This window comes from Tiliqua scincoides, chromosome 5, assembly GCF_035046505.1.
Source record: "Tiliqua scincoides isolate rTilSci1 chromosome 5, rTilSci1.hap2, whole genome shotgun sequence".
Lineage (NCBI taxonomy): Eukaryota > Metazoa > Chordata > Lepidosauria > Squamata > Scincidae > Tiliqua > Tiliqua scincoides.
In genome coordinates, this window is record NC_089825.1 from 39,965,747 (window position 1) to 39,974,471 (window position 8,725).

The window sequence follows — 8,725 nt, forward strand, 5'->3', positions numbered from 1 at the left end:
TAGCGTTTGGGCCTCTTCAGCTTAGAAAAGAGACGCCTGAGGGGGGACATGATTGAGACATACAAAATTATGCAGGGGATGGACAGAGTGGATAGGGAGATGCTCTTTACACTCTCACATAACACCAGAACCAGGGGACATCCACTAAAATTGAGTGTTGGGAGAGTTAGGACAGACAAAAGAAAATATTTCTTTACTCAGCGAGTGGTCTGTGGAACTCCTTGCCACAGGATGTGGTGATGGCGTCTAGCCTGGATGCCTTTAAAAGGGGATTGGACAAGTTTCTGGAGGAAAAATCCATTATGGGGTACAAGCCATGATGTGTATGCGCAACCTCCTGATTTTAGAAATGGGTTATGTCAGAATGTCAGATGCAAGGGAGGGCACCAGGATGATGTATCTTGTTATCTGGTGTGCTCCCTGGGGCATTTGGTGGGCCGCTGTGAGATACAGGAAGCTGGACTAGATGGGCCTATGTCCTGATCCAGTGGGGCTGTTCTTATGTTCTTATGGATCATGAAATTCATCAACAAAAAGCCTGGATAGGCCAAAATTGTCTGAATAGGTATCACAAATCAGCTATGATGGAATGATATTTTACTGAATGAATGCAAGCTAATAACTTGATAATCACCATTTGACAGATCATAAAATTGCCTCTTTAGATATACTTGCATAGGGTAGGATCTCAGTGGTTAGTCCAAAAGGAAAAGTGTAAAAGTTCACACCTGCCTATATATACTGTACAGCCTAATGGGATTTTTTAAAATTCAAATTACTGCAACAGTATTGCCATCTGTGACATCATTGGCTGTTTTAGAACTCTGGAACCCATTAGTATTTTTATATGAGATGCAGTCTTAATTCTGTAGTCATTCCCAAGTTTCACTGCATTGTGATTTGAAAAATTTCATTTCAATTTCACAGTACTGCATCTGCAAATCTGGAGTGACCTGATCAAAATGTATATCAGTTTGTCTCCCCCCCCCCCCAATATAACATATAGCTCTGATACACCTAACTGGTTAGGCATGTATGAAATTGACAGTTTTAAGAATCAATGCTGAATTAGGGTATATTAAGACAATTAAAGAATGAAGCAGGGGGAAAAAAAGCAAATCCTATTTTCAGCAGTCGCATGGTAACATTAACCCTGCTGTGCAACTTTAGAAACAGGATGGCTTTATCTATAGCCAGTCTCAAGCTAGTCATTAAATTGGTCAAAAAATATAAGGTTCACAGACTATTAAATAAAATAATGGCTGGAAATATTTTCAATAAAACTCCCCACAAAATAATAGTTATGCACATATTTGCTCAGTCATGGAAACAGTCCAGCAATATGGAGAAAGGGCACTTTGCACACAAAGGGAGCATCAGTGCCCTAGTTCTCCTGGTTGCTTCTGTTTTTTGAAATATTCTTTCCGTGTTTATCACAGAGTTTAAACTTGTTCTATCACCTCATATGGACCAGTCATACAAATATAGAACAGACTGCCTTTCCCCCTCTAAACGGAATGCAAGTGCTAACACAGTGCATCTACTATCGACATTCAAACCGTGTTTTGAAGATGAAATGTTTGACCCCAAAAGTTGATACCAAGAAAGGTTACTAAAGTTTACTTTAGTCACAACATTGGCTCTGGCATGCTGTAGGGCAGTGGTTCCCACAGCCCCAAACTGTGGATTGGGACTCACCAATGGGTCGCAACCCAATTTTTGAGGAGTTGAGAAATTGACATTCCGGTAGTGGACAAGTAAAATGGATTGAGCCCTATGGAGACCAAAATGGAGCAGCACATGAGTATTTACTCAAGTGTAGGCAAACATGCCTTGTTCCACTTTGAAGGGCAGGCCGAAGGGAACTCAATGCCACCAGAATGGCCCCACACTCTTGAGAAGGAAATCTGCCCCCCCCCCAGCTGACAAGGAAAATGCATTATTGAAGGCTAGGCAAAGGGGAACTCAAGGCCACCAGAATTGTCCCAATCCAATGAATATGGAGCTCAACAAACACTCCAGAAGGTAGTCCCCTCCCCCAACCATAGTTAAAAGAATAAAAATCGAGGCTTGAAACTATTTTTCTTTTTTAGTTTCATAAAGCTAGGGGGCTCCTGATAGAGTGCTGTTTTAAAAAGTGGATCCTGGTGCGAAGAAGTTTGGAAGCCATTGCTATAGGGAGCTATGTGTTTCCAGTTGGGTTTCTCTGCTGACAATGTCTTACTCCTGCACCACCCATGCCCCAGACCTCTTCAGCAAGGTATCCTGGAGAAAGGCCACCCTAGGGGATAATGCTAAGCTGAAAGCAGTTAGCTGACCTGACATCCCAGTCCACTGGACTTATAAAACTTTTGCCTTTAATCCTGGGATACCCCTGACCACACCTTTGCTTCAGAACTCCAAAATGTGAACATTTCCCTGTGTCCTGTTCCGACTCAAACTATGCTTGACCCCCCCCCCCCATAAACAGTACATGTGTAAAAGGTCCAATTTTGGTTGGGACCATGACAGGAAGATAGGATTAAAGCCCCTTTACCTCCTGCCATGCTCCTGATTCAGACTGAATGTTTTGCATATATTTTTTTTTTTACAGAAAATAAAACAAGTTCACCATGTCTAAATCTCAGTGCCAACAAGGTAAGAACAGTTGAAAGTAGGTGAGTCAAAATACAATTTCCCCAGCCAGAATTTCCCACTAATAGGATGGGTGACCTTCCCTTACAGGAGTCCATCTTGTGACAGTTCCAACATTACAGTACTGGTTTTTTTGGCTGTGAAGCAGGGCCTTAACCAGGGGGAGGCCAGGGTGGGCATTGCCCACCCTTGTGTTTACAGATCTTTGATGTTTCTCCATATTTATCCTTTAATTTTGCATACCAGGTATATACCTGACATAATTGCCCACCCTGAAAAGAGTCACCCACCCACCTCTCAAATCCTGACTACGGGCCTGCTGTGTCCTAGACCAGCAGTTCTCAGACTCTCCAGGAGTCTGAGAACCACTGGTAAGTTTTGACAGGGGCGGGGACCGGGAAAGGGGTTCTCTGATGGCAGATCAGAGCTAAGACTGCCAGTTCAAATAAACACTTAGTTCTAGCAAGAGGGCAGGGCTTGTGTGAGTTCTATTCAAAGGAAGAAGAGTCATAAATGATGTCCGTGCTTTCGGAGAAGTCTAGGAAAGGTCAAATGGCTAGCTCAGCTGTGCTATTTTACCTACTGAACACCAGAGGGGGTCAGTAGAACAGTCTCTTGACCAACTGCAACTACAAAGATCAGTGGAGCAGGATATAAAGACGGAACTGAATATTGCATTCTTTAAAAGAATGGGTATATCCATAAAGTATGAGACCCCAGTGGGAAACCCATTTTTGAATGCAATTGCTTAGTAGCACTCTCTGCAATGTTTACAATCCCCTTGTTTTGAGGAGCAATCTAATCTTGTCTGAGATGGAATACGAAGAAAACTATATTGTTAAAGCTGGAACATGGCGATGAAAAAAATGCAATGGGATCATTAATGACAACATGCAGCTAAAATGTCTGTTTTAAATGTAGCCAATGACCTCAGACATCCTGGGGTTATTTCCTGACTTGGGTCTCTATACACTATTCAAATTATCACTGCTCCAGCAACTTCTTAATCAAACATTAGTATTATAATACCCAGACTTCACCCTTTCCTCTAAGGGGCTTGTGGTGACAGTTTAGCCTAATGACAATGCTATGAGATTGTGACTTGCTCATGGCCACCCAATGAGTTTCTTTCAGAACTTGCTTTTCTTCTATCAGGAAACTCAAGGGTGCATAAATGGAATTTCCAGTCATCCATCCAAACCCTGACTAGCCCAAGATCTCTTTAGCTTCAGCAAGATGACTGCATCATATGCCATTGTCTATGGCAGAACAGGGATTCCACAGGTCTAAGCCGAGTCTCAAGCCACAATATCATAGGCTGCTCAGTAGCAATTTGGATGCTGAATTTTCTGAGGGAATTGCTAGGAATGGAACTTAATTACCCAGATGTATTCGGCAGAGTGTACTGCAGCTGGCAACAGTCCCTTCTGAATCACATCAAAGAACCAATTGCCACAATTGCACATGCTCAGTATATCACTGAAAAGGCAAGAGACCCCGGTAGCTGTCATGTTTAAAATAAAGGCTTCAAATACAATGACTTCTAGACATGCATGCATCTTCTGGGGTTCCAGTTCAGATTTCAGGAGGGCATAGATTCTCATCATCATTTCAAGAACCACTCTTGGATGTATTTAAGATTAAGTTGCACAAACCAAAACATTTTAAAAGCATGGTGCAGGGGGTCTTGTCTCAGGTATCTTAGTTCCTTTATTTAAACTGCCCAAGAAAAAGTGGGAGACAGCACCCATTAACCAACAGGTCAGATGCTAAAATGTGGGACTTAGGGCCCAGTCTTAAACAATCAGAGCGCCAGTGCTGAGTTGCAACACTGGCACTGGATGTAGCAAACATGATGCAAGGCACATTTGCAGCACCCAGAGACGAGGGGCCGCCGCTGCTGGGCCTGTGCCAGTCGGCACTGGGCATCAGAAGTGAGTGGATACGCTGCTGGAGTGCCTGAAGGTAAGTCACACTGCTGGGAGGCAGTGTGGGTTTTCGTGGTGGGGGGAGGCATTCTGGGGTGGGGCGGGGGAAGTGACCCAGGCAGGGTGGGAAGGAATGCTAGCCGTATCCTATTCGCCTTGTCAGGTTCCAAAATAGCTGGCACAGACTCAAGTAGCCACATTGTGGGGCCTGCACCCTTACTTAGGGGAAGGGGATTAATGTCCCCAAGGAGACCTCGGGCAGCCTCTGCTCCATTTTGGAGCCACTGCACCCAGTGGCCCTGCCAGGGATTAGATTGGGCTGTTAGAATCATAGAATCATAGAGTTGGAAGGTATCCACAAGATAATCTAGTCTAGGGATTTCCAAACTTTTTGGCTAGAGGGCCGCATCAAATATCTTGTGTGGTGTTGAGGGCCGGAAAAAAATTTTAAATATGAGGTTTTAATAAATAAATTAGAGATGGAACTTAGAAGACTGAATAAATGAACGAGTGGGCTCATTCATTCAACCTCTCTGGCCCTCCAGATGCAACCAGAGCACAGTTCTGGTCGTGTTCAGTTGAGCGGGCCAGAGGCTTTCAGGGGATGAGAGGCCGGCCGTGGGCTGGACAGAGGCTCGCCATGGGCCGCATCTGGCCCCCGGGCTGGGGTTTGGAGATCCCTGATCTAGTCCAACCCCTTGACTATAGCCGTAAATCCTCCAAGAGCATATCCAGCAAGTGCCTGTTGAGCCTTTGCTTGGAGGTCTTCAGTGAGGAAGAATCCACCACCTCCTTCACTCCTGACCTGCCCTTTTCATCCTCAAATCCTTCAGTATCTTTGAATTTGCTGAATCTGCTTCTAAGACAGTTTTCAGAGTAACTCTATAAATAATTGGTAATGTGTTATTGGCACACACAGAAACGGCTGCTGCGTTATTGGCACACAGAAACGGTATGTTATTAAATGTGCAAAACATAATTACTTACCTTTTCAGCAGAGTTGGTCGGAGTTGGTAGGCAGGGTGATTAACCCCTTGTTAACAGGTTAAGAGGCACTTTTTCAAGTGGGTGCTCCTCTTTTATTTAGCAGGGGGAGAGTAACTGGCCCACCTCACCCCAGCAGTGTCTTTTCTAGTGGCTGTCTGCTGGTGTTGCATCTTTTTAGTTTGTGAGCCCTTTTGGGACAGGGAGCCATTAGATATTTGATTTTCTCTGTAAACCGCTTTGTGAACTTTTTGTTGAAAAGCGGTATATAAATACTGTTGTTGTTGTTGTTGTGATTAAACAAAGAACAAAAAGTCTGGTGACACATAGTCAGTCCTCTTTACTCCACCTTAGCCTAATAACTGCTGTGGAACAATAACAGTATTAATTTGACCTAGGTCTCTTTCATATGTTTTGGGTCAGCCTAGCTCTAGCTGCAGCATTACACAAGTTTCTCAGCTTTTCTCAGTCCCACAAGGAATCCTGAGGATAGAAACCACAAAACTGTGCCAAAAGGAGACTCATGCCTATTTTGAATGTGTATTTTCTCGCCTAGTAGATCCTTTGCAGAGTGGGTGTATGTTGGCTTCAGAGGACTCAGTGGAAAGAACATGCAAAACCCATAACCACAAAATAACACTTGGGTGAGGCTGAGCCAGCCTGAGATTTGACATTTCCCTTAGAGGCACTGCGTTTTTTTTTTTTTTTTGTCATGCAGATTTGTATCTGTTATTTTCTGCACTTTTTTACTTGGCGGACGTACAGTATATTTTACTATAAAGATTTTATAGATACAGTTCAGAATGTTCTCCTTATTCACATGAACTGTTAGTGTGAAATGATTTCACAGTCATTTCTGAAAACAGTTGTTGAGCCAATCTCGGAAGCTAAGCCGGGTCAGGCCTGGTTAGTACTTGGATGGGAAACTGCCTGGGAATACCAGGTACTGTAAGCTTATACCATAGTCTTTCAAGATTGAAGGTTGCCCACCATGCTGAGCCAGAAAATCAAGCAAAAATGCCACTGATAACGGATCAGTGCTCTGATGTGCTCTGACTCCAGTCCATGGTCAAGACGAACTTGTTGATCAGATGTAACCCCTGCCCCAAGGGCAGGATCTAATATTTATTAACCCACCCCACACACACACACTATACATTAATTATCTATTAAATTAACAGACCATTTTATAATACATGCAGAGGAGCAGCTCAACATAAAGAGCCCTGCTGGTTCAGTCCAAAGATCCATATAGTTCAGCATCCACCTTCCAATTGTGACCAAGCAACTGGGTTCCTTTGGGAAGCCCACAAGCAGGAGATGTAGACAATAACTCTGACATCACTCTCCTGACATCACTCTCAAGCAGCCAGGGTTCAGAGGCAAAATGAAAGTAGCCTGTGTAGTCATCATGACTCAATTGAAAGAGCTCCGGAAAAATCACTGAAGCTAGTGACCACCACCTCATATTGTGGCAGCAAGTTTCATAATTATGCATTGTGTGAAGGAGCACTTTCTTTTCTTAAAGAATGATTAAACAATACTGGCCTGAACTGATGTGTCCAGAAACAGGAAAAGCAAATAGAATCAATATTCAAAGAGGTTTGAAAGCCTGGATTATAGCAGTCAAAGTACCTGAGTCAGCTCCATCCCAAAGCAACATCAGAAAACACTGCAGGGAAATCAGTGGGTCTTATCTGAGGAAAGTGAATCCTGACCAAGTGCCACTGAAATTATTACAACTTAAAAGCCGGTCATGACTACAGCAAGAGTCTTGCACTTTCATCTGGTTAGGGACCAGAGCATGGATAAAAGTCAAAAATTGATGCATGTCAAAGCATGGCCTTATTTAGCTTGCAAATTTATTTGGGCTGACGAAAAATGTAAATAACTATATAACACTGTGAATATGTGAGAAACCTAAATAATCAGAAATAAAAGAAAAACACAAGAACATCAATAAATGTCTCCTGCCAAAAGAGTGGATGAAATGATGACAGAATGGGTGAAATCTGCAATGCGGTTATAATTGACAATGGCTAAAAGAGTAAAGGCGATGAAAGTCAAGGTACTGCTGTCCCTTGTCTCCATTGATTTCAAAGGTGCTTAGTCAGAATTCACTTTTTTCAGATACAGCCCAATATAATATCAATTCATTGTCTACTACTATTCCCGAAAATTATGTCTTCAAGAACTGAGAACATCATGGCTATTCTGTACTGCACAGAAATGTCTCTTTTTGTATGAAAAGCAGGTTGATCTGAAAATAATCTTCTCCCTTTGATTTGTCCTCCCAGCACGAGATCTGGACTTTCACTACCAAGAAAACACTCAGTGGGGAGACATATAGACACCTCCCAGTACTGTAGAGGCTATTGACAGGACTCTTAAAATCCGTTGAATAAATTTATGGGGCTTTGCAATGAATACAAAACTAACAAAGAGTTCTTGGGGGAATGGCATTGGCTTGTGAGTGTCTAGGTTGCCACAGACAAATCTACTGCTATTCAGTTACAGAACAATGGCCAGACATACATCAAGAACACTGTATTTGTCTGCCAAGGCCTGGGAATTTCTCGAGACTCATTCTTGTCAGCCCTTCTGAGAACCAAAATGAGCGGGATTCTGACAAATATTTCCACTGCAGGTGAAAGCGAACGCATTTTGTTTGTGCTGGAATGGCACAGAAAATCCTCTCCACATCTGGACACCTGATTTGGAGATGTTCAAGTCTGGGGATTTGTAGAAAATGCATTTTGTGGAAGTGTAAAAACAAAAGAAAAACCCCTACTTTAAAGCCCTCTACAGTGTAATGGAAGCTTCTTTCAAGCCAAGAGTATCACACGGCTGCTTTACATACGGTTCTTCCCCCCCCCCCAGCCATAATCTCCCTATAGAGGTGGCAAAATAAACATTTGCATCACTCATTTCTGAAGTGATGACATGTCTGCTTCTCCCCACATGGAAATGTGGGAACTCTAAGTGAGGAAAAACCATCGTAAGTAAAGCAAAATTTCTTTGAACTGTAGTAATTTGAAACATTTATATATTGTATGGAGCTCTGTTCTTTGATGCCAGAGTCCAACTTTTTTTTCTACCCTTATTTCTTTCCCAGGAATATGTACTAGCAATAATTTTGGCATACGATGTCTTTTTGCATACACAAAAGAGGGGAAAAA